General features: G+C 42.8%; 1 protein-coding gene across 5 annotated transcripts in view; it reads right to left on the bottom strand.

The window, feature by feature from the left end:
- The window catches only part of LOC106563272 (regulator of G-protein signaling 3), a 199,960-nt gene that overhangs the window by 31,303 nt on the left and 140,753 nt on the right, over positions 1–27,904 (bottom strand). The gene's annotated exons all lie outside the window — the stretch shown is intronic.

Genomic DNA, 27,904 nt, shown 5'->3' with positions numbered 1-27,904 from the left:
GGAAAAAAAGAAAAAAAGCCTTCCCTGGTAGAGCATGGTGTTTGCAACACCAGCATGGTGTGTGCAACGCCAGGGTTGTGGGTTCGATTCCCACGGGGAGCCAGTACAAAAAAAAATAACAAAAAAAATGCATGAAATGAAATGTATGCATTCACTACTGTAAGTCGCTCTGGATAAGAGCGTCTGCTAAATGACTAAAATGTAAATGTAAAACAGGCCGAATGGAGGACTTAAGAGGTTTTCTGGGACGGAGGTTAAACGAGATTGGAGAAACACAATCAAATGCAAAAGCTAACCTTGATGAGTGAATATTCTCAAATGCAACACAAAATCACACTTTGAGTCCATTGTTGGATGAGGTAAAGACAGGAGAAAGTTGAAGCGTAAGTTCGTTACAACATAAAGGAAAGTTTCAACTTTCCTTTAAACATGGCCGACTTTCGGACTTGTTCCTTTGTTTAATGCGAGTGCTTTGACATCACTGGCTTGATAGCACATCCCTGGAGCACATTGTTCAATTGTAATTTCTTTAATATCCTTAATTACATGTTTAAGTGTCCAGGGTTAGTGCTCTGTCCTTGTGCCTGGCACCACTTCCTAGAACAACATTCTAAAACAGACTTGGTTCAGACAGAGCTGTATGTAACTGTTTACATGGTGAATGTTTCCTATTGTGTTCCACGTGTAACTGTGGATTTTCTCCTCCATACCATTCCATTGTTAGTCAGAAAGCCCCTTCAGATGTCACTCAACACCCACTGGAGAAGAAGAGGACAGGGCAAGAAAGATGGAGATATTGTCAGTGTCTCACGGGCAAACAAATTGATACACACACACACGTTGATACACAAACGCACACCCACACATACACATTCAGAAAAGTCCAATACAGTCTCACACAATCAAATAGTGTGTGTGTCTTCGATGATGAACTCAATGAACCACAGACAGGAAACACAACAACAAGCCACTCCTCACTCTAAGTGAAAAAAAAATCAATAGGATGCTATCATGAACAATAAGTACAATAAGTACAGCCCCATACCCTTTGTTTGTGTGTGTGTGTGTGTGTGCATGCCTGCTTGTGTGTGTGTATGTGTGTGTGTGCATGCCTGCTTGTGTGTGTGTGTGTGTGTGTGTGTGTGTGTGTGTGTGTGTGTGTGTGTGTGTGTGGTGTGTGTGTGTGTGTGTGTGTGTGTGTGTTCATGCCTGCTGGTGTGTGTGTGTGTGTGTGTGTGTGTGTGCATGCCTGCTTGTGTGTGTATGTGTGTGCATGCCTGCTTGTGTGTGTGTGTATGTGTGTGCATGCCTGCTTGTGTGTGTGTGTGTGTGTGTGTGTGTGTGTGTGTGTGTGTGTGTGTGTGTGTGTGTGTGTGTGTGTGTGTGTGTGTGTGTGTGTGTGTGTGTGTCTGTGTGTGTATGTGTGTGTGTGCATGCCTGCTTGTGTGTGTGTGTGTGTGTGTGTATGTGTGCATGCCTGCTTGTGTGTGTGTGTAGGTGTGTGTGCATGCCTGCTTGTGTGTGTGTGCATGCCTGCTTGTGTGTATATGTGTGTGTGTGCATGCCTGCTTGTGTGTGTGTGGGGGTGTATTATTTTTAATCTGACCCCCCTCAGTCTCGTTATTCAGCACTTTTTGAATTTTCTTTATTTCACCTTTATTTAACCTTTATTTAACCAAGTTCTTATTTACAACTGCGACCAGGCCAAGATAAAGCAAAGCAGTGCGACACAAACAACAACACAGAGTTACACATGCATTAAACAAACATACAGTCAATAGCAAAATAGGAAAAAATCTATATACAGTGTGTGCAAATGAGGTAAGATTAGGGAGGTAAGGCAAAGTAATTACACTTTAGCAAGTAAACACTGGAGTGATAGATGTGCAGAAGATGAATGTGCAAGTAGAGATACTGGGGTGCAAAGGAGAAAAATAAATAAATAAATAACAATATGGGGACGAGGTAGTTGGATGGGATATTTACAGATGGGCTATCTACAGATGCAGTGATCTGTGAGCTGCTCTGACAGCTGATGCTTAAAGTTAGTGAGGGAGATATGAGTCTCCAGCTTCAGTGATTTTTGCAATTCATTCCAGTCATTGGCAGCAGAGAACTGGAAGCAAAGGCGGCCAAAGTAGGAATAGGCTTTGGGGATGACCAGTGAAATATACCTGCTGGAGCGCGTGCTATGGGTGGGTGCTGCTATGGTGACCAGTGAGCTGAGATAAGGCGGGGCTTTACCTAGCAAAGACTTATAGATGACCTGGAGCCAGTGGGTTTGGCGACGAATATGAAGCGAGGGCCAGCCAACGAGAGCATACAGGTCGCAGTGGTGGGTAGTATATGGGGCGTTGGTGACAAAACGGATGGCATTGTGATAGACTGCATCCAATTTGCTGAGTAGAGTGTTGGAGGTTATATTATAAATGACATTGCCGAAATCAAGGATCGGTAGGATAGTCAGTTTTACGAGAGTAAGTTTGGCAGCATAAGTGAAGGATGCTTTGTTGCGAAATAGGAAGCCGATTCTAGATTTAATTTTGGATTGGAGATGCTTAATGTGAGTCTGGAAGGAGAGTTTACAGTCTAACCAGACACTTAGGGATTTGTAATTGTTCACCTATTCTAGGTCAGAACCGTCCAGAGTAGTGATGCTGGACTGGCGGGCAGGTGCGGGCAGCGATCGGTTGAAGAGCATGCATTTAGTTTTACTTGCATTTAAGAGCAGTTGGAGGCCACGGAAAGAGAGTTGTATGGCACTGAAGATCGACTGGAGGTTAGTTAACACAGTGTCCAAAGAAGGGCCAGAAGTATACAGAATGGTGTCATCTGCGAAGAGATGGATCAGAGAATCACCAGCAGCAAGAGCGACATCATTGATGTATACAGAGAAAAGAGTCGGGCCGAGAATTGAACCCTGTGGCACCCCCATAGAGACTGCAAGAGGTCTGGACAACAGGCCCTCCGATTTGACACACTGAACTCTGTCTGAGAAGTAGTTGGTGAACCAGGCGAGGCAGTCATTTGAGAAACCAAGGCTGTTGAGTCTGCCGATAAGAATGTGGTGATTGACAGAGTCGAAAGCCTTGGCCAGGTCGATGAATACAGCTGCATAGTATTGTCTTTTATCGATGGTGGTTATGATGTCGTTTAGGACCTTGAGCATGGCTGAGGTGCACCCTTGACCAGCTCAGAAACCAGATTGCATAGCGGAGAAGGTACGGTGGGATTCGAAATGGTTGGTGATCTGTTTGTTAACTTGGCTTTCGAAGACCTTAGAAAGGCAGGGTAGGATAGATATAGGTCTGTAACAGTCTGGGTCTAGAGTGTCTCCCCCCTTGAAGAGGGGGATGCAGGAGATGGCTTCTTCCTGTCTGAGTAAGAACTTCCTGTGGTGTATTGGATGTTGTGAAACAATGTGGCTCACTTCACATAGACCAGCCAGGCTTCCTTGGACTCCAAAAAGCCACGCGGGTCATCTGCCCCAACATTATCGACATTCCCAAACGGCTTTTCCAACAAATGATCAGCCTTGGTTCGTATTTTCAGCCACAGCTTTGGCATGGCTTCCAGTCCCCAAGTCTTAGCTGCATCACACCCTTTTCCGTAAGTTCTTTTCCGTAAGGACGAAATTCCTGAAGGATTCTTAAAGGAAAAACATTTTGATGGCGATGCTTCCATCTGACTATTATTAGCTATAGGAATTCTTCTCCATTCCCAGACTGCCTGTCAAAGGTAGCAGTGAGACCTTCATTACAGCCAGTGCAGCTATGATGAGAAATGCCTTTGACAGTGAAGTGAGAGGGAAAAGAGAGGGAAGGGGGGAAACAAGGGAGATGGAAGGGGAGACCTGAAGACCTGACCCCAAACCTAATCTCTGTTAACCTGAGGGGAATCTCAGAGGTGAAGTTCAGCTGTCAGTGAAACAAAGGGCAGTTTGTGAAAAGCTGTACCAGGAAAAGAGGGAAGAGGGGGACAGCGGAGGAATGGTGTAAACAGCATTCCACTAGAGGAGGGAGGAGGGAGATACAGAGAGAGAGCAGCTGGGGAATGATGAGGGTCAGACATGCACCCATACCTGGGTCACGGCGGGTCATCCTCCACCTCTCAGCAGATGTAAACAACCCAGATCCTGTTCTCTGGAGGCTGTGTGCGAGTTAGATCCCTACCCAATATATCACAACACCTAGCTCTTCATAAGATAACACTGGGACTATTTTGAAATGAGTTTCCCCATAAGGTAACAAAGTGCATGTACACATGATTTACTATATCTATTCTACATGATATATCACAAATGAGTTGAACACCACCTAGCACGTCACAAAACAACACTATTGCTTTATAGCAGGCTTATAGGTTACATAGCATAACCATGGAACCGTATTGTAGTTGTATTTCCTACACATAATGTAATAGTAATGCATTTTAATCAGAGTGTTTTTCATGTACATAATCTCAAAGCATTTATATGTTTCAAATACAGTTATTATCTTGCTCTCCATAAAAGAAACAAATTAAGCAGAGTAGCACTGAGCCTAAGTGAAAGGTATCTTAACTGAGCAGTAAATTGCTCTGTCTTTATCATCAGCACACAGTAGTTACTCTGTCTACTTTGCTGTCTAAGCGAGAGAAGATATCACTAAAATGGCAGGGCAGAAGAATAGACGGTGTCACGTTGGTAACAAAGATTCAGGAGACAGGCACAGGAATGTGTAATAGGGGTTTTATTCAGCCCAAATTAGGGCGTGCCGTATAAAGGCACGGGGACGAAGACCAAACAAACACGTAACAAAAACACAGGGTCGAAACCCAAACAAAAGAGCGAGGAGTACCTCGAATAAATAACACACACGCACAATAATTAACACACGGGACGAGACCCATAATCATCTGTGCAATCCACAATGGCACGAAAGCCAAAACACACAGCACAGGTACTCACACGCACCAACAGACATTGTAACAATAATCGACAGCACCGTGGTGAACAAAGGGCACATATATACAAATACAATCAGTGGGAATAGGGGCCAGGTGTGCGCAATGAATGTTCCAGGGGAATCCGTGACAGACTGGCAGAGAATAGGCAGAACAGTCTAAATTCCCAGGCTAGAGCATGCCCTCAACTCAACTCCAACCAAAAGTTAGTTTTTTACTATATTCATTGAGTACTGTGAAGCAAGTGCAGATACCAAAGTGAAAATAGCAAGCTGCTTGAAGTCAAATACTCTGTAAATATTATTTATGGCTATATCAAAGTGTTGCGGCTTAAGTGACCTTTAATGAAGACCAATCCAAGACAAATGCAGACACAAACATCATCTTTAGCAACGATTTGGCTTCAAAGTTTGTTTTGACTTGCTGTGTAAAATACCTCATCAGAAGCTACAGTACCATGAGAAGCTAAACGCATTTGGATGATAACCAGAAATCCCTGATGTCATTATTTAGAATGTCATGTTTCTTCAAGCTCTTAACAATGTGAAGCCTGTTGGTTTTGGTATAATATAACTGTGATAACCGTCCTCATACTGCAGTGCTCAGTATTTGGCAGCTTCTCCAAACCTTCTAAAATGTTGTCCTATGAAGATTCTTATTTAAACATTGGTATTCCTGAAATTAGATTTCTAAAATAAAATAAGGGCTGAATAATGTGCTTATTTTTGGGTCTGGGTAAGTGACTTGATGTGAACCAGTAGCATACGGTGAGTGAACCGTTTCATAACATTATCCTTCCCTAGAACAGACAGTGTTGTCACCATTGGCCTCCATGCTAAATATGGAGAAATGAACGCGGGTAAATTATGGTCATATTATGTTCAAATGAGTTATGAAACTGGGATGACGTAATGTACTCCATGAGGTAGTTAGAGTCATGAGTCTCTCCACTGGCTTCCAGTTGAAGCTCGCATCCGCTACAAGACCATGGTGATTGCCTACGGAGCTGTGAAGGGAACGGCACCTCCATACCTTCAGGCTCTGATCAGCCCCTACACCCAAACAAGGGCACTGCGTTCATCCACCTCTGGCCTGCTGGCCCCCCTACTTCTGAGGAAGCACAGTTCCCGCTCAGCCCAGTCAAAACTGTTCGCTGCTCTGGCACCCCAATGGTGGAACAAGCTCCCTCACGACGCCAGGACAGCGGAGTCAATCACCACCTTCCGGAGACACCTGAAACCCCACCTCTTTAAGGAATACCTAGGATAGGATCAAGTAATCCTTCTAACCCCCCCCCCCCCTTAAAAGATTTAGATGCACTATTGTAAAGTGGTTGTTCCACTGGATATCATAAGGTGAATGCACCAATTTGTAAGTCGCTCTGGATAAGAGCGTCTGCTAAATGACTTAAATGTAATGTAAATGTAATGAACATGGACAGGCCAGGTAAGAGGTAAAAGGATAGAGAAGGGATAAAAAGAGATGACATGGAGAATATGACATGGATTTTGTACTGTGCAGTATACAGATTACTACTTGTCAATGTTTGGCCATCAATACGATCTATTGGCTGTAATAACTGCACTTTCTGTTGTTGTTCAAGGTGCTGTAGGACATGCTCCAAATGGCACTCTATTCCTTATATAGTCCTATAGAGCCATATGGGTCCTGGTCAAAAGTAGTGCACCAAATAGGGAATAGGGTGCTACAGTATTTGGGACATAGCTGTGTTCTCTCTGTGGGATCAGTGTGCTACAGACAGAGGGGGATGAAGACCCCTCAACTGGCTGTCTAACATACCCCAAACACCACACCAGGAGTCAGGGTGACATAGGGGTGGAATGAGCTGACATCCCCTCAGGAAGGGAAAAGGGTTACAGAACAGGCACTAATGAAGGAGAGGATGAAGGGAGAGAGAGAACAAGCGACACGGTGGGCAGTGGAGGGGGGGACAGAGGTACGATAGAGAGAGAGAGAGAGAGAGAGAGAGAGAGCGACAGAGAGACAGAGAGAGATTGACAATGACAGAGAGAGAGAGGGAGAAAAATAGGAAGGGAGAGAGAGCAATGAACATTTGAGAAAATAAGGGATGGAGCAATAAACCATTATCACCTTTCACCTCCAGCCCCAACTAACCTTACAACTTTGGTTAAAACTTGAAACTTGAAACTAGACTGCATGGAAGTATGTGTGGAGTGTGCCTGAGTTAGTGTGTGTTTATCAACAAGTGAACGGCTTGTTCACTGACACAGTGAATGTGTCCCATCACCTCTCTACACAAAACCTGCCAAAAGGCAGTATCAACCTACACACACACATACACACAATCACACTGCATGAAGAGTGAAGAAAGGGGCCTGCTGGATTTTCTCCTCACAGCAGCCAGACGTCAAGGGATACTGTGTTGTGGACATTTTGTTGTGGTCACCACATACACTCGTATGCCAACCTACGCCTGTGTACTACACACTTTGAGGGAAGTGAGGTAAATAGTGACAAGAGGTTTGTCGGGAAGAGAGGAGCTGGACAGAGAAGCTACATCCCTCCCTCACTTGGCAATGGCAGTCCTGTCAACATTTCAATTCTCATCTGAACTTTGGGCCTGGGTTACTGTTAAGTTGAGTACGTTATGTGCATAGAGCTTTCAAAAAGCTCTATGCACATAAAACATGATTGGGATGAGGTCTGAGTGCACTGCCCATCTCTCCCTGCCAGTCTCTCTGCTCTCAAGCCCTTTATAATGCCTTAGAAGCAAATCCCCACACACCAATGTTCCTCTACACTGTTCCTGAATCAGTGCCAAGCGACATTTTCTCTACATTGGTGAAGATACACTGTCCCACAGCCCATTCCCACTGTCTCACAATGCAACTGCTAAGATCACAGCATGCCAAAGCATTGAAGAAATCCAGCCAGGTCACCCGTGAAACAAGTCAGTAACACGGCCATTCATGTCTGAGGACGTCGGGAGATGACGTGGAAACTGGCCACTAAGGAGCAATAACAAGCGCTGTTACCTTCAAGTTGGTTTCAGTTTTGCTGGGTTGTTGTGGACGAGGATGGTGGATAGGCGAAAGCATCTGCCTCTGGTGCAAAACATTGCATGTTCGAATCCAGCAATAAAAATAACAAACAAATATGTGATGAGTGTATCCCAAACCTTAACCATTTGGAGTTAATGCCTCATCGTTAAGATTTCGGAGTTACTATAATGCCTAAACTTAACCCTAACCATAAAAATTCAGAGTTAATGCCTAAACTTAACCCTAACCATAAAAATTCTGAGTTAATGCCTAAACTTAACCCTAACCATACAAATTCTGAGTTAATGCCTAAAATTAACCCTAACCATACAAATTCTGAGTTAATGCCGAAACTTAACCCTAACCATACAAATTCTGAGTTAATGCCTAAACTTAACCCTAACAATACAAATTCTGAGTTAATGCCTAAACTTAACCCTAACCATACAAATTCTGAGTTAATGCCTAAACTTAACCTTGAACACTTTTTAAATTTGACATTCGGAACAACTTTGAATTTGAAGTTTGAGGAACATGAACGTCTAATTCTGACGTGAGACTGTGAGAGCTTGTTGAAGGAATCAGTCACATAATCAATGCCACAAAAACAAACAATAGGATTCTCTTCATTAGCTGGGGATAACCAAGCCACTGTGTCAAGGATTTAAGAAAACATGTCAGAATACAAGTCCACTGTATAGGTCTGTAGAAGTTTACATACATTTAGGTTGGAGTCATTAAAACTAGTTTTTCAACCACACCACAAATGTCTACTTAGTGCATGACACAAGTAATTTTTCCAACAATTGTTTACAGACAGATTATTTCACTTATAATTCACTGTATCACAATTCCAGTGGGTCAGAAGTTTACATACACTAAGTTGACCATGCCTTTAAACAGCTTGGAAAATTCCAGAAAATGATGTCATGGCTTTAGAAGCTTCTGTTAGGCTAATTGACATCATTTGAGTCAATTGCAGGTGTACCTGTGGATGTATTTCAAGGCCTACCTTCAAACTCAGTGCCTCTTTGCTTGACATCATGGGAAAATCAAAATAAATCAGCCAAGACCTCAGAAAAAGAATTGTAGACCTCCACCAGTTTGGTTCATCCTTGGGAGCAATTTCCAAGTGCCTGAAGGTACCACATTCATCTGTACAAACAATAGTACACAAGTATAAACACCATGGGACCACGCAACCATCATACTGCTCAGGAAGGAGACGTGTTCTGTCTCCTAGAGATGAACGTACTTTGGTGCAAAAAGTGCAAATCAATCCCAGATCAACAGCAAAGGACCTTGTGAAAATGCTGGAAGAAACAGGTACAAAAGTATCTATATCCACAGTAAAACGAGTCCTATATCGACATAACCTGAAAGGCCGCTCAGCAAGGAAGAAGCCACCGCTCCAAAACCGCCATAAAAAAGCCAGACCACGGTTTGCAACTGCACATGGGGACAAAGATCATACTATTTGGAGAAATGTCCTCTGGTCTGATTAAACAAAAATAGAACTGTTTGGCTTGCAAGCCAACGAACACCATCCCAACTGTGAAGCAAGGGGAGCATCATGTTGTGGGGGTGCTTTGCTGCAGGAGGGACTGGTGCACTTCACAAAATAGATGGCATGATGAGGCAGGAAAAGTATGTGGATATATTGAAGCAACATCTCAAGACATCAGTCAGGAAGTTAAAGCTTTGTTGCAAATGGGTCTTCCAAATGGACAATGACCCCAAGGATACTTCCAAAGTTGTGGCGAAATGGCTTAAGGGCAACAAAATCAAGGTATTGGAGTGGCCATCACAAAGCCCTGACCTCAATTCCATAGAAATTTTGTGGGCATAAAAATGAAAAAGCGTGTGCGAGCAAGGAGGCCTACAAACCTGACTCAGTTACACCAGCTCTGTCAGGAGGAATGGGCCAAAATTCACCCAACGTATTGTGGGAAGCTTGTGGAAGGCTACCCAAAATGTTTGACCCAAGTTAAACAATTTAAAGGCAAGGCTACCAAATGCTAATTGAGTGTATGTAAACTTCTGACCCACTGGGAATGTGATGAAAGAAATAAAAGCTGAAATAAATCATTCTCTCTACTATTACTCTGACATTTCACATTCTTAAAATAAAGCAGTGATCCTAACTGACCTAAGACAGGGAATTTTAATTAGGATTAAATGTCAGGAATTGTGAAAAACTGAGTTTAAATGTATTTGGCTAAGGTGTATGTAAACTTCTGACTTCAACTGTATATCCCCTCCTGAGTGGTTCCTCTCAAGGTTTCTTCTTTCTAGGGAGTAATTACCTTGCAACTATGCTACTTCTTGCTCTTTGGGTGTTTAGGGAGGGTAATCAAAATAATGATCAAGTCTAGTGTACACGTGTACAGTACTTGCCACTGGAAGATCTCGGATCACATTTCTAAATACAGTGCATTCGGAAAGTATTCAGACCCCTTGACTTTTTCCACATTTTGTAACATTACAGCCTTATTTCTAAAATGTATTAAATAAAAATAAATCAATCTACACACAATCCCCCACAAAGACAGAGAGAAAACAGGTTTTTAGAATGTTTTCACATTTATAAAAAAAAACTACATAAATACCCGATTTACATAAGTATTCAGACCCTTAGCTATAAGACTCTAAATTTAGCTCAGGTGCATCCTGTTTCCATTGATCATCCTTGAGATATTTCTACAACTTCATTAGAGTCCACCTGTGGTAAATTCAATTGATTGGACATGATTTGAAAAGACACACACCTGTCGATATGAGGTCCAACAGTTGACAGTGCATGTCAGAGCAAAAACCAAGAATTGTCTGTAGAGCTCTGAGACAGGATTTGGTCAAGGCACAGATCTGGGGAAGGGTACCAAAACAGTTCTGCAGCGTTGAAGGTCCCCAAGAACACAATGGCCTTCATCATTCTTAAATGGAAGAAGTTTGAAACCACCAAGACTCTTCCTAGAGCTGGTCGCCTGGCCAAACTGAGTAATCAGGGGAGAAGGGCCTTGGTCAGGGAGGTGATGAAGAACCCGATGGTCACTCTGACAGAGCTCCAGAGTTCTTCTGTGGAGATGGGAGAACCTCAAATACAGGTGTGCCAAGCTTGTAGCATCATACCCAAGAAGACTTGAGGCTGTAATCGCTGCCAAAAGTGCTTCAACAAAGTACTGAGTAAAGGATCTGAATACTTACGTATGTAAGTGTGACATTTTCATTTAACACTTAGAATAAATTATCAAAAACGTCTAAAAACCTGTTTTTGCTTTGTCATTATGGGGTATTGTGCGTAGATTGATGAGGGGGGAAAAAACGATTTAATTCATTTTAGAATAAGGCTGTAATGTAACAAAATGTGGAAAAAGTCAAGGGGTCTGAATACTTTCCAGATGCACTGTCTGTAGTGCCTACAGAATTGATCTAAATTGCTATTGTAAATCTAAGCATTCAGAATACTAATTAATATAATGTTAATATTAATGATTAAGGCTGTGAATAAATGTCTCCTTAAGAGTTTAAATAGTTTCTTTGACATTGAGCTGTTCAACAAAGGGAGTCTCCGATTAGATTAGAGAACAGACAGCTGGCTGGGTGGAGGCCAACACTGTACTGGTGACCTGTCATTCCTCACATATCCCTCCCTCTCTCCTCTCCACTTGATTCTCCCTCTCTCCCTCTCTCCTCTCCACTTGATTCTCCCTCTCTCCCTCTCTCCTCTCCACTTGATTTTCCCTCTCTCTGTCTCTCTCCACTTGATTTTCCCTCTCTCTGTCTCTCTCCACTTGATTCTCCCTCTCTCTCTCCACATGATTCTCCCTCTCGCTCTCCACTTGATTCTCCCTCTCGCTCTCCACTTGATTCTCCCTCTCGCTCTCCACTTGATTCTCACACACTCACTCACTCACTCACTCACTCACTCACTCACTCACTCACTCACTCACTCACTCACTCACTCACTCACTCACTCACTCACTCACTCACTCACTCACTCACTCACTCACTCACTCCTCTCCTCTCCTCTCCACTTGGTTCTCTCACCCTCTTTATCTCTGTTGTTTCCACTTGGTTACAAACACACACATAAACATTTCTGCAAGTGCTGGCCAAATGCATTATTGCATTACAGAGCTATAATATTTGGCACCTTCGCAGTCGTGAAGAACAGTAAATAATGAAAACAGTTTGTCAGTGCACAGGGCCAATGTCTACCATTTCCAAATGAAACAGCATATAAAAAGTTAAAAAGTACACAGAGTCCTCCAGTTTAACTATGGCCTGCATTATCTCTAGGAAAATCGAGCAGTAAATCAATAAAGCAGGGAGATTTTGACAGACAGCCAACGTTACAGAGAAAGGCCTCCACATCAGAACATTCTGACACTCCTTCATAAGCCCATGACAACCTCATTCTTATCGCTCTTCTAAGAAGACCCGCTATTGTAGTTGCCCTGCGAGCCTGCTCTTCCCCCCTCATGTCAGAGCCAAAATGTCTTCCACTCTTCCTGCCTGTCAAGCGGCATCCCCTTGGAGAATGCATATTTTTAGCTAGCATTCTCCCAGATCTAAATATGTCCATCCTCAAGTCTCACAGTATATTTACCCCAGCACACTGAAGGGCATTTGGATCATGTGTTATCCATTACATCTATCTCTATCTGGGTTGGCATTCACACCATGTAGAGCACCACACAAGCATCTATTAAGTTGTGTTTATAACCTAGCATCACGCGCTAACCTTGCAGAATAATGCAGCAGGTTTGGAGAGTAAATATGGCACAGGCCACTACTCATCCCTACCAAATCCACTTAGTACATTTGTCCTGCATTAGCTTTCTCTAACACTTAGCCGAACAGGGTGAGGTGGGGAACATGGAACTGTGTTAACAAGCCACATAACTCTTGGAATTGGGTTTCTAGACCACTCAGGAATAGGTATAAATACAGAGAGGTGGCCATTGTGACTGTGGGCGAGTATAAAATGGCTCCCCAATTCCCTACGTTGTGCACTACTTTTGGCCAAAGCTTCATTGGATGGAATTCAAACCATCGTTTATGAACAACATTGCACTGCGTTGGACTTTTGGAACATTTGTCTCAGAGGTGTAACCACGGCAATAGCCATCAAAACACAAGGCCTACTTCATCATTAATGTGTCTTCTACCTTGACTTATGCTCCATTCTCAACAGTACACATGCCTCTCTCCCCGAAAGCTGAATTCCTCCACAACCCCATTCTTCACATCCATCAACTCTAATCCCAGCAGGACTTGCCAACTGGTCATCAAAACGGAGAGAGTTAGAGAGAGAAGCTAAAACGGGAGATTAACACTCAAGACCCAGACAACAAAAAGACCCCTGACCCTTCATTTTCCCAACAACTGACGAGGGTTTCTTCCCCTAAGAAAGGGTGGCTACCCAGGGTTATGTAAGCCATGCCAGTGCCTTAGTTTACTCTATGACAGAGTAATACAGGATATGGACAATAAAGACTTATCCTTTCCACCTTAATGCCTCTTTACACGCAGATGCGCGCACACGCACACACACACAATCATATCCTCCCTTTCGTCTTCTTCCCAAAACCTCCCTGATGATGATGGTGGAGATGGACAAACAATGGCACATGCATCATGAGCGTTAAGTTTGGATAAAGGGCGATGAGTTCATATATACTGTTCTAAACCCATTAGTAATGGTCACGGGAAGACGTGGTGGAAACCTTACTCGAGATGATTGGGTACAAACCTCACAAAACCCACTGAGAAAGTCTCCTGCTATAGGTTTACCTCATGTATTGTACTTGTAATGTCAATAAAACATGTGATTCAATTACTATATAAACGCCAGTCAAGGCAAGATGAACTGTAAAATACGATACATCGAAAGCCATTTTAAAAACCCACATGTGCTCCAGTCAGGTATTTTTGAATGGAGACTAGAGGGGCCTTGGCGTGGGTTGAATGTCCTGTACACACAAACCGTTTACTCCGCTCTGCAAATATTTACATGTTACCCATTCAGTGTTTCACTGGACGCATCCAGCTCCAATGTTCTACACGAGACTGACCCCCGATGACCCTTTGTCCCCTCAGATTGTCCCAGACAACCAGAATACAGCCACCCGTTTGGCCAGTGGTTTGGACTGGTACACTCAGTTGGGTCCTGTGCTAAATGCTTCTGTAACCGCAGCTGTGTTGTCTGAAACAAAGAGAAACACTGATACTGTAGACCACATAGCATCTTTACATATGTTTAGGAGCTAGCTAAGATAACAGAACGGGCCAATGTCAATGTTACAGCCGTTCTGCTTCAGCCTTGAACTTTACTACCACAACACTACACTAGGCACCCCTCACAACTCTATATCTCGTTTTTCAGTTGTCGTTCCCTAAACCGCTGGCAGAGAGAAAGTTATATATTTAGCACTGTAGCTATGTTTCCATTAACTTCTGTGATTTTTTTTGTTGTCGACATTTAGAAAGTTTGCAGAGAAAATAGATGCGACAATTTGCTGCTAGGGTGCATTTCCATTGAACTGTCGCGTCGATAAAAACAGCTGGACGTAATGACTTCACACCTAAATATATATACATAACGTATGCCCTGACAGCCTGTATGTACTTCCACCAATCTGTTTCCCCATATGGAAAAGAGTGATGACATGCACAATTGAATAGATGATGTTGGTGAATTTCCTACATAGATATGGTATGACATACATACAAACTAATTATATGAGTCATCTGTGAATGTTATAAGAAAAGTGTGTGTTCTGAGAATTCTTTCCTTAAAGGTTTCCCATTGTTTTTTATAAATCAGCATATAAAAAAAATCATGACAATTACTATAAGAAAAAAACAATATTTGAATATACATTTCAATGTATGAGTTTCCATGATTAATGCTGGGAAGCATCTCCTACTGGACAGCTGATTTATCTACAACTATGCTCAGTGAGGCACGCCTTGAGAGAAGACACCAATTGTTTCATACACACACACGTAATACTCAGATTTATACACACATACATACCGACATAAAACATATACTCAGACTCTCTCTCACACACGTGCACACACACACACAATGACACACACCATCATCTACCAACTAAGACTAATACGATCACATGAACAGATATACAGATTATATTTATCTTTCTCTCTCTTTGTCCCTCGAGGGCAATTACATACACTCAAATTCTATCACATACAGACATCATCTCACATACACACCACCTAGACATGATCTTCTACAATAGGGAGTTTGGTAGATGAGACGTGGAAGGATCAGAGGAGAGGAACATTAAGGAAGTGCTTGAGGAAAAGTAAGAGTGGCATGTGCCAGGCCAAAATACAAGAGATTACAAAGAGAGGGCGGGAGGAGGAGAATATGAATTTAATCCAGGATGGAGGGATGGAGGAGGAGAATATGAATTTAATCCAGGATGGAGGGATGGAGGAGGAGAATATGAATTTAATCCAGGATGGAGGGATGGAGGAGGAGAATATGAATTTAATCCAGGATGGAGGGATGGAGGAGGAGAATATGAATTTAATCCAGGATGGCGGGATGGAGGAGGAGAATATGAATTTAATCCAGGATGGCGGGATGGAGGAGGAGAATATGAATTTAATCCAGGATGGAGGGATGGAGGAGGCTTAAACGTGTTCATCCAAAGGCTATTGTGATACTGAGTAATTTGAAAGGATCGGTGAGAGCAGGAGAGACAACATTGCTAGGGTACCTTTCATTATGGAAACAATAAAGAATACATTTCAGAGACTTTATGATTTTGAGACAATGCCAGAAACCATATGGTATCACCTTCATTTGTCAAGATTTCTTAGCCCTTTGCTATTTATCTAACCAAGCCCAGACTAGTACCAATGTGCTATCATGCGAGTGATTGTTGAGAGATCTCCTCTTACCAGCTAAATAGTTTCACTGCTGCTATCAAAATCATTCCTCCTCCTCCTCCTCTCCACCTTCTTCTCTCCTCCTCCTCCTGTCCTCCTTCTATTCTCTCCTTTCCTCCCCCTGCTCCTCTTCTCCTCCTACCCCTTCTCCTCTCTCCTCTCTCCTCCTACCCCTTCTCCTCTCCTCCTCCCTCTCTCCCCTTCATCTTCCTGTCCTCCACCTCTCCTCTTCCTCCTCTTCTCTCCTCTCCTCTCATCCTCTTCTCCCCTCCTCCTCCTTCTACTCTCCACCTCTTACTTTCCTCCTTTTTTCCCTCCTCTTCTCCTCCTCCTCCTCCTTTCATCCTGCTCCTCCTTCTTGCTTATTTTTTCAATAAGTGTCACATTGCATGCGTCAATGACGTATGACACCTGTTCTTTCCATGACATAGACTGACCAGATGAATCCATGTGAAGCTATGATCCCTTATTGACGTCACTTGTTAAATCCAGGTTCACTGGTTTGAGTGTATCAAGAACTGCAATGCTGCTGTGCTTTTTACGCTCAACAGTTACCATTGAGTATTAAGAATGGCCCACCATCCAAAGGGCATCCAGCCAACTTGACACAATTGTGGGAAGTATTGGAGTCATCCCTGTGGAATGCTTTCAACACTTTGTAATGTCCATGGCCCGACAAATTGAGGCTGTTCTGAGGGCAAAAGGGGGTGCAACTCAAGAGTAAGAAGGTGTTCCTAATGTTTTGTACACTCAGTGTATGCAAGACATTAGAAGGCTTAGCTTACATGTATTTTGTATGTTTGTAAAATAGATTGCTATGACAATGATCCAAGTGCTTTGCAATTCGTATGTTCCATGTATGTGAGACCTTAGAAGCCTTAGCTTACATGACTCTTGTATGTTTTACATATAATACTTACAACATTTCTGTTATGTCTAAATGTTAACCACCCATATGTCAGATATTCAAAAAATCTTCTATGCATTTTGTAAGTGTTTTTGCTGCCATATGTATTACTTATAAAAACATATAAGAATCTTGGTATTTTATTTTATATATTTTCATATGGGTCATGTCTCAGGTAGCCGGCAAAAGCCAGCAAAAGCCAGCATGGACAGAATGCTACTTCAAAAATCGATATTTGCCATATTCTAATAAAGCTTACGTGCCAAGGTATCGCCACGGTCCGTGCCATGGTGAAACTTGCACTCCTGTATATCTGAAATAATTGGATGGTGAAACTTGCACCTTTGGCAGGTCTCTCCAGAGATGTTTGATCAGGGTCAAGTCTAGGCTCTGGCTGGGCCACTCAAGGACATTCAGAGACTTTTCCAGAAGCCACTCTTGCATTGTCTTGGCTGTGTGCTTAGTGTCGTTGTCCTGTTGGAAGGTGAACCTTCTCCCCCAGTCTGAGGTCCTGAGCATTCTGGAGCAGGTTTTCATCAAGGATCTCTCTGTACTTTGCTCCGTTCATCTTTCTCTCGATCCTGACTAGTCTCCCAGTCCCTGCTGCGGAAAAACATCCCCACAGCATGGGATGTATGGTGTCAGGTTTCCTCCAGACGTGACGCTTGGCATTCAGGCCAAAGAGTTCAATCTTGGTTTCATCAGACCAAAGAATCTTGTTTCTCATGGTCTGAGAGTCCTTTAGGTGCCTTTTGGCAAACTCCAAGCGGGCTGGCATGTGCCTTTTACTGAGGAGTGGCTTTCATCTGGCCACTCTGGCTTTCAACTGGCCTGATGGAGTGCTGCAGAGATGGTTGTCCTTCTGGAAGGTTCTCCCATCTTCACAGAGGAACTCTGGAGCTCTGTCAGAGTGATAATCGGGTTATTGGTCACCTCCCTGACCAAGCCCTTCTGCCAAGATTGCTCAGTTTGGCCAGACGGCCAGCTCTAGGAAGAATCTTGGTGGTTCCAAACTTCTTCCGTTTAAGAATGATGGAGACCACTGTGTTATTGGAGATCATCAATGCTGCAGACATTTTTTGGTACCCTTCCCCAGATCTTCCTGTGTCTCAACATAATCCTGTCTCGGAGCTCTACGGACAATTCCTTTGACCTCATGGCTGGTTTTTGTACTGTCAACTGTGGGACCTTATATAGGCAGGTGTGTGCCTTTCCAAATCATGTCCAATCAATTGAATTTATCACAGGTGGACTCCAATCAAGTTTAAGAAACATATGAAGGATGATCAATGTAAACAAGATGTACATGAGCTAAATTTCGCATCTCATAGCAAAGGGTCTGAATACCTATGTAAATAAGGTACTTCTGTTTTTAATTTTTTATAAATTTGCAAACATTTCTAAAAACCTGTTTTCGCTTTGTCATTATGGGGTATTGTGTGTAGACCGATGAGGATTTGTATTTTTTTTCTTCCCCATTTTAGAATGAGGCTGTAATTTAACAAAATGTGGAAAAAGTCAAGGGGTCTGAATACTTTCCAAATGCACTGTATGATAAAATCAATTGCACCGTATACCTTCAAAATGATTCAACAATCATAATTTATTTGAAAAACACAGTTTATCATTATTTGTCACAATAAAGAAAGTTTGACAAAATAAAAAATCCACCCGTGTTGAACAAATCTGGGTCAATGGAAACCTGCATTGTGTTTGCCACGTAGTGACTTGGTTTGCTAACTGGCTGTTGGGACTGTTGTTATGCACTGTAAAGGTCAGATTAAGAGGCCTTTTCACGGCAAGGCTGTGCTCTTCTCTCACTATGCACTCTAGCTACCAGCTGAGGAACTACACTAGAAAGAAGCTGCCTAGTATGATCCAAAGCCCAGATCTGGTCAGAAAGGAGGTGAGAGTTCAAGTAGTTAAAGTGTTTTGATAAAATGCAGATGGGGAAATGTCAGCTGAAGTAACTTTTATTGGTGACAATTTCTTAACAAGGGGACTTTTCTTCCAGGACGCAAAGAGATATTGTGTAATGTGTTGTATTGATACTGGACTACTTAGAATAGTCTGTACTAACAGCAGGTAGTGACAGACCATACACACTTCACATTAAGGAAAACTACACAGGGAGAACCTCACTGGAAAGCTCCCTGGCCTTGATACTGAAATTCAGCCATGTACTTTCTCAATGCCAGCATTTTCAATGGAAATCGGCTTCTACTTGAATTGCTTTTCAGCTAAATAAAACACGAAGTCTTCATCCATGAACTGAAATTCATGACCTGAAAGTGCCTCGAAATCAAATACAAATGTTAGTGATCAAGTTTTTCTCTCATCTCCATCTGGTTCCTATTGGAGAGAACAGTGAATGGCTTAACAATGATATAAATTACATTATAGGACAGGAGCAAATGTTCTGGACTCAGATTAAGGGTTCCGTTCCGTTCCGTTCTGTTCTGTTCTGTTCTGTAGGCCTACTGTGTTTCTGCCTTGCAACATCCCGCCCTCACTCTGTCTCCCCCTCGCTCTCCTTTAGACCACTCTATATCCTTTTTCTGGACTGAGGAGGGAACTACAGCACAACTCTGTGGTCTGGTCTTTGTGGTCCTCACATACCGTGACTAACCAACTGAAGACGGTTTATGCAGAATCAATTGAAGAGGCAAAAATACTTCTGGGGTTTGTGAGAAGCAGTAGTATTATAATCGTGGTATGTCAAAACAGCACCGTCTTCAGGCAGTTGTTGCCTTTAGGCAGTTGTTCAACAGTTATATTATGGTGGAGTCCATGGAAAATCCAAGGAGGATGGACAGATGGATGGAAGGGTTCCGCATACCGCTGCACTCACCTTTCATCTTACCATCCATCTCTCTCAGTGTGAGGTGTGCTTCCCCCCGTTGTCTCTGAAGAACATTCACACATCAGCACACACACACACACACACACACACACACACACACACACACACACACACACACACACACACACACACACACACACACACACACACACACACACACACACACACACACACACACACACACACACACACACACACACACTTGTGTGATCAGGTGTATCCATTTTCCATAGATCATCCCTGAGATGTTTCTAAACTTGATTGGAGTCCACCTGAGGTAAATTAAATTGATTGGACATGATTTGGAAAGGCACACACCTGTCTATATAAGGTCCCACAGTTGACAGTGCATGTCAGAGCAAAAACCAAGCCATGAGGTTGAAGGAATTGTCCGTAGAGTTCTGAGACAGGATTGTGTCAAGAAACAGATCTGGGGAAGGGTAACAACAAATGTCTGCAGCATTGAAGGTCCCAAAGAACACAGTTGTCTCCATCATTCTTAAATGGTAGACGTTTGGAACCACCAAGACTCTTCCTAGAGCTGGCCGCCCGGCAGAACTGAACAATCGGGGGAGAAGGGCTTTGGTCAGGGAGGTGACCAATAATCCGATGGTCACTCTGACAGAGCTCCAGAGTTCCTCTGTAGAGATGGGCGAACCTTCCAGAAGGACAACCATCTATGCAGCACTCCACCAATCAGGCCTTTATAGTAGAGTGGCCAGATGGAAGGCACATGACAGCCCGTTTGAAGTTTGCCAAAAGGCACCTAAAGTACTCTCAGACCACGAGAAACAAGATTCTCATGTCAGAAGAAGCCAAGATTGAACTCTTTGGTCTGAATGCCAAGTGTCACTTCTGGAAGAAACCTGGCACCTGGTGAAGCATAGTGGTTGACAGCATCATGCTGTGGGGATGTTTTTCAGCGGCAGGTACTGGGAGACTAGTCAAGATTGAGGGAAAGATGAACGGAGCAAAGTACAGAGAGATCCTTGATCAAAACCTGCTCCAGAGCACTCTGGACCTCAGACCGGGGCGAAGTTTCAACTTCTAACAGAACAACAACCGTAAGCACACAGCAAAGACAACCGGACTTGAACCCGATCGAACATCTCTGGAGAGACTTGGAAATAGCTGTGCAGTGACGCTCCCCATCCAACCTGACAGAGCTTGAGAGGATCTGCAGAGAAGAAAGGGAGAACCTCCCCAAATACAGGTGTGCCAAGCTTGTAGCAACATACCCAAGAAGACTTGAAGCTGTAATTGCTGCCAAAGGTGCTTCAACAAAGTACTGAGTAAAGGATCTGAATACTTATCTAAATGTTATTCTGTTTTTTATTTTTATACATTTTCAAAAATGTCTAAAAACCTGTTTTTGCTTTGCCATTATGGGGTATTGTGTATAGAGTTATGAAGGAATCAATTTTAGAATAAGGCTGTATCCGACAGGGGTGGGCAATTCCAGTCCTTGGGGGCCTGATTGGTGTCACTGTTTTGCCCCAGCCCCAGCTAACACCCTTGACTCCAATAATCTCCTAATCATGATCTTCAGTTTTGAATGCAATTTGATTAATCCGCTGTTTTTGCTAGGGATGGAGAAAAAGTGTGACACCAATCAGGCCCCTGAGGACTGGAGTTGCCCACCCCTTCGTGTAACGTAACAAAAAAAGTCAAGGGGTCTGAATACTTTCCGAATGCAATGTATGTTTCTGTGCATCCTCGTGTGTGGTTCTACAGAAAAAATGTAAGCTCTCTCAGTAAACACAATAAAATTCTGTTTTCCACAGCTTGTTAAGATTGAATGTGTTTATGTAGCGATTTCAAACAGAGCTCCAACTCCCATCAACTTAATGGCTTGACCTTGTAAACTCAGATTACCCCAGCACCTGTGTTGCCTGGAATGCTCTCTATGCACTTTTCTAAACATGAATTCCAAGTGTAACCCTCTGACAATAACCTGCAGCTCTGAGTCAGATAGGGACTGTATATGAGTGTGATGTATCTTTGTTGAGGGCTAGGCTATATCCTGGGCTGGGTTCTGTGTGTAATAGGGTGTAGTGGCAGATCATTCAATTTAATAGACTTTGTTAATACACAAATTGCATAGTCAATGTTACGAACTGCATGTAAGGTACACATCTCTAAGAATTATTCTGGCACTACAAGGGAAGTAGACAAGGAGTTCAGGCACATGTGTGACGCGTGGAAAAAAAAGAAGCCATTGTGATTTTGTCATCACACTGAGATTGAGTCCAGCTCACTCTTGGTGGGTGCCAATCTCTCGAACTATATTTCTCTTTCTCTCTGTCCTTATGAAGCCTAAAGGCTTCAAACACAGAGAAAAAGAGCAGAGCGGAAAAAAAGAGGACCAGACCATGTAAATCAGAACTACTAAAGGAAAATGTAAACACCACATAGCTAAGAGGTGAGAAGGATGGAGGAGACCAGAACATTTGCCCCTCTCTTTCTCCATCCTTCTCATCTAGTGTGATGTTTGGTAACACAGAGCAACAATCGCTAAATGACTAGGTGTCTCTGACAGCCTTGGAGAACATGCCGTGATCCACGGGGGGGAGTTGGGTATAAATATCCCACAATGCCTTTCTCCCGCTGTCCAATGGGAGGTAGCGGTGATGGACCTGGTCGAAACATTTTGGTGTTTTTTTCTAAAACAATTCTACGAAATAACAATCAATATATTCTTAATAAAAATAAAAATAAACTATCCACAAGAGATGTAAAATATCTACATTGTGGAATTTGTGTTTTTTGTCACTAAATCAAGCCCTGCCCATAACTAATTAACTCCACTTGATGCAAGCCACTCACACATCTCTCAGAAGGTCAAGTATGTTTCCTTTAAAAACCACCATTATTTGTGTATGTATATACAGTACACAGAGACAAGGCGTGGGGCTATGTTGGATACTGCAGGGTATACTTCCCCATGGTGTAAATCTGGGTTACAGCACCATGTAGAGAATCGTTTTTAACCCAGATGGGTTATGTGGTAATACTGTAGGGTCCATTCACACGCTGTGTCCTACTGCCATCTGTATCATACTTTCACTCCCTCCTCTCTACTTTCTCTTCCTCTGTATCCGTTGCTAAAGCCACTTTCTATCACTCTAAATTTCAAGCTTCTAACCCTAGGAAACTCTTTTCCACATTCTCCTCCCTCAATCATCCACCCCCTTCCCCAAAGTTGTTGACGTCTTTCTCAACCATGTTGAATAGAAGATTGACAACATCCGCTCCTCGTTCACTCAGCCTATTGAGTCCACTGGTCCCACTCACACAGAACTACCCTGTGCCTTAACCTCTTTCTCCACTCTCTCTCCAGATGAAATCTTGCATCTAGTGAGGTCTGCCCGCTCAACCCCATCCCCTCCTCCATACCATCTCTGGAGACCTCCTCCCATTCCTCACTTACCTCATCAACTCATCCCTGACCACTGGCTACATCCCTTCTGACTTCAAAATGGCCAGAGTCGCTACTCTCCTCAAGAAACCAACACTCCACTCATCTGACTTTAAAAACTTTAGACCTGTATCCCTGCTTTCTTTTCTTTCCAAAAGACTTGAGCGTGCTGTCTCTGATCCCGTCTCTCGTTTTCACTCTCTCAAAATGATCTTCTTGACCCTAATAAGTCAGGCTTCAAGACGGGTCAGTCAACCGAGACTGCTCTTCTCTGTGTCACGGAGGCTCTCCACACTGCCAAAGCTAACTCTCTCTCTCATCTGTTCTCATCCTGCTAGATCTATCCGCTGCCTTCAACACAGTGAACCATAAGATCCTCCTCTACACCCTCTCAGGGCTGGGCGTCTCAAGCTCTGCACACTCTTGGATTGCATCCTACCTGGCAGGCCGCTCCTACCAGGTGACGTGGAGAAGATCTGTTTCTGCACCCCATACTCTCACTATTGGTGTCCACCAGGCCTCGGTTCTAGGCCCTCTCCTCTTCTCTTTATATGCCAAGTAACTCAGCTCTGTCATATCCTCACATGGTCTCTCCTATCATTGCTATGCGGATGACACTCAAATACTTTTCTCTTTCCCCCCCTTCTGACACCCAGGTGGCGACACTCATCTCTGCGTGCCTGGCAGATATCTCACCTTGGATGTCGGCTCAACACCTCAAGCTCAGCCTCGACAAGACAGAGCTGCTCTTCCTCCGGGGAAGGCCTGCCAGCTCGAAGACCTCTCCTTCACAGTTGAAAACTCCATAGTGTCACCCTCCCAGAGTGCAAAGAACCTTGCCGTGATCCCGGACACCACCCTGTCATTCATGCTCTACAACATCTGTAGAGTACGACCCTATCTCACACAGGAAGTGATGCAGGTCCTAATCCAGGCACTTCTCCTCTCCCGTCTGGACTACTGCTGGCTCCCTGCTTGTGCCATCAAACCCCTGCAACTTATCCAGAACACTGCAGCCCGCCTGGTTTTCAATCTTCCCAAGTTCTCCCATGTCACCCCGCTCCTCCACTCACTAAACTGGCTTCCAGTCGAAGCTCACATTCTCTACAAGACCATGGTGCTTGCCTACGGAGCAACCACCTAGCTATCTTATTGGTGAATGGACTAACTGTAAGTCGCTCTGGATAAGAGTCTATACTAAATGACTTAAATGTACATGTAAATGTAAGGAAGGAAGGAAGGAAGGAAGGAAGGAAGGAAGGAAGGAAGGAAGGAAGGAAGGAAGGAAGGAAGGAAGGAAGGAAGGAAGGAAGGAAGGAAGGAAGGAAGGAAGGAAGGAAGGAAGGAAGGAAGAACAGGTGGACAGAAGCTTTCCATCACACTTGAAATTCATAATTTGTTCATATTCATTTTAATGAAAAAAATGTAGTAAGGTGAACAATATTATGTGCATGGATGTGCAGGGTTGAGAGTTCTGTGATTGATTGTGTCACTGGCTAGACTTGTGAGGGCAGCAGCAGCACATTAAAAAACAGTGCCTTACTGGATGTGAAGCTGAGTTGGGTGCCACTTGGCCCTGGAAGTGTCAGAGAGTAAATACAGTGCATTTGTTCAGCATTTTTCATGTATCGATGTTAGCCTGCCTTCAATAGGCCTGTAAAACCATGTGGGTCAGAGGTGAAAGGAGAAACACACACACACACACACACACACACACACACACACACACACACACACACACACACACACACACACAATCTAGATCCCCCCTAACCTAGAGATGACATGATTTAATGTGAGGGGCTGACATCCTTTTAAATAATGGAAACACAGCTGTAGAGCTGGGTCGATGACGCCAATAACTAGTCAAATTACACCCAGAATCTTCCAAGACCAATAGGCTGAGCCCACTACAGTAGCTACATTCCTCCCTCCCTCCTTCAGCGGGAGGGAGAGAACACAACGCAGAGAACACAACGCCATTTAAGGCTCCCTATCGGACCAGCAGCTAAAGCTTCCACTAGAGGTCTTTCTCTATATTGCTCAGATAAACTTACTTGCACTCATGCTCTCACTCACTCTCCTCTATTGCTCTCTCCTCTCCTTCTCTTTCTTTCATCATCCTTATCAGTTGGAGTAATGCTCCCTTTCTCCATAGCCTCTGCTGTGCTCTCAGATACTTACTTACCACCCACTAACAGCAAACAGTCACACTACTGGCCAGCAGATCTGTTTGAACTGTAAATATGCTGGGACAACCAAGACCATCAAGAAGTGGTCAACAAACACATACATTTTGTATACAAAAACTAATTCAGTGCGCAACCATACCTCCTGCCTCTCTTACCCCTTTATCCTGCTCTCTCTTTCTCCCTCCTAAACACACACATTTGTTTTACTATCCTTGTGGGGATCAAACAATAGATTGCTATTCAAAATCCTATTTTCCCTAACCCTAACTCTAAAGCATGAAAGATCTCACTGCCGATAGATAGTTATTACAGTGATAGGCCGTTCCTTCTCTTGCTGGAACAAAAGAGGGACCTGCTGCTAGCTGGTCCGATAGCGACGAACCTGCTGTTTCTACTTGTAGAATCGCAATGCTCATCAGTGGCCAACAACTTGATATTGAGCCAATCAGAGGGCACTAACCCCCACGTCGGGGAGCCTACAGGAGTGACAACAAACAGGAAAACATTTTTGCATTTTCTCAGGACATCCATCATGAGCCAGTCACACTTCATATGCAATGTAGGCTAAAAATCTCCAAAATATCTTTATTTTTTAAACAAGCCATAGAAAGCTGGTTGCAATTTCAGTTTAATCCACCTGAAAAGACAGAACAAATAATACAACAAATATTGTAGTTAAACTCAAATAGACTAATTGATAAAAAAAAGTGTTTTTCAATAAATAAAAAAAAGGTATAATCTTTGTAAATAATATCATAAATAGGACTGGTGGAGTTGTCACACATGCAGCTAACACAGATATATGAAAATGTCTGCTCTACCTATGGGGGATACAATCTTCCCAGCTCTGCAGATTTTGTAAGGAGGCAGAGTCATTAGATCATTTATATTGGTATTGTCCATATGTAGCTTGTTTATGGTCACAGGTCCAGGAATGGCTGAAGAATTGCAACATTTACCTGCAGCTAACACTGCAGATAGCAATACTGGGTGATTTCAAAAGTCATAGTCAATCGATCAGTAATATAATAATTATTTTTGCAAAAATGTTTATCTTTAATTTACAATCTGTAGAAACTATGAGAATAGAAAGGTTCAGTACTTTTGTGACGCATCACAGCACAGTTATATACAAATATATGGTAAATAGAAATCCAATATGGATGGTGTTAAGAGGTAGATGAATGGAGCTGAAGGGTGGGACTAATAACAACAAGATAACAAATGTAAAACATACAGGGTCTGTAAAATGTAAAAAGGTTCAGAACTTTTATAAAATAGCACAGTTACAAATATATGACAACTAGAAATCAAACTGGATGGACATCAGAAATAGAGGAAGGTCAGGACTAAAAACAAACAAAATATAACCATTGTAAAATAGATTGTGTCTGTAAAATGTATATAGTATGTATACGCTGGAAGTAGAAGCCTACAGTAAGTGTTATATTTATTAGTTTACTCCAATTAGGGGAGGGGTGGTAGGATTTGTGGGGAATAATAATGGAAGGTATATATATAACTTCAACTGTATATATATATATATATACATACAGTTGAAGTCAGAAGTTTACATACACTTAGGTTGGAGTCATTAAAACTTGTTTTTCAACCCCTCCACAAATGTCTTGTTAACAAACTATAGTTTTGGCAAGTCGGTTAGGACATCTACTGTGTGCATGACACAAGTAATTTATATATATATATATATATGTGTATTTGTATATATATGTGGGTATGTATGTATGTATATAAATATATATATATATTTACCCAAAGAATATATGGGGGATTGGAAATGATTCAGACAATTACATTGATGGAAGCAACAATATATCCACAATATTAAAGCTGATCCACCCCCCCCCCCAATTTTCTTTTTTTAATAAAACATTAGCTAGCTAGCCAACCTGGAATCTACATCATAACATATTGACTGCCAACACTGTTCAGAGGCACTAAGTACTGTCCGTCGGCAGGCAAATGTTTGACAATCGTACTGGTATGTCTGCACTTTAATCCGAACCCTAACACTAACCCCTTATCCTAATCGTAACCTCTAACCCTAATTGTAACCCTAAACCTAACCCCTAATCCTAAAATAGCATTTTCCTTGTGGGGACCATCTGCATTTTCCTTGTTTTAATATCTTGTGAGGACTTCTGATCCCCACAAGGATAGTAAAACCAAAAAAACACAAGGGTTGTCACATGGAATTATACAGCTTGTGTATCATTGTTGAGGTGAGGTTATGCTCCTGTGCTTTTATAGAATAAGAGAACCAGACACTGCTTGCCCTCTACTGGACAAAATGGAATACTGCACACTCAACTGAAATGAGATTTTCTAAAGTTGAAGTTCTCATTTTCACCACGGATGGCGCCCAATCTCTAAAATGGAAACAGGTAGTCTTCCCAAGAAACCCATCGCATGACAAACTAAGCCATACATGGTATCACAGAACATACACAAAGACTCATGATAAAACTATTTACAGTGAATACTTGACTATTCCAGTGTGATCAGTGTTATATCGACCCAAGACTTTAAAACGTGTGCGCATCTGTGTGTTTTTGTGTGTGTGAGTCTGTATGTGTGTGCATACGTTGGTGTATGTGTTTATGTGTG

The sequence above is a fragment of the Salmo salar genome, chromosome 11, assembly GCF_965601325.2.
Source record: "Salmo salar chromosome 11, fSalSal1, whole genome shotgun sequence".
Taxonomy (NCBI): domain Eukaryota; kingdom Metazoa; phylum Chordata; class Actinopteri; order Salmoniformes; family Salmonidae; genus Salmo; species Salmo salar.
This window is presented reverse-complemented; position numbering and strand designations above follow the sequence as displayed.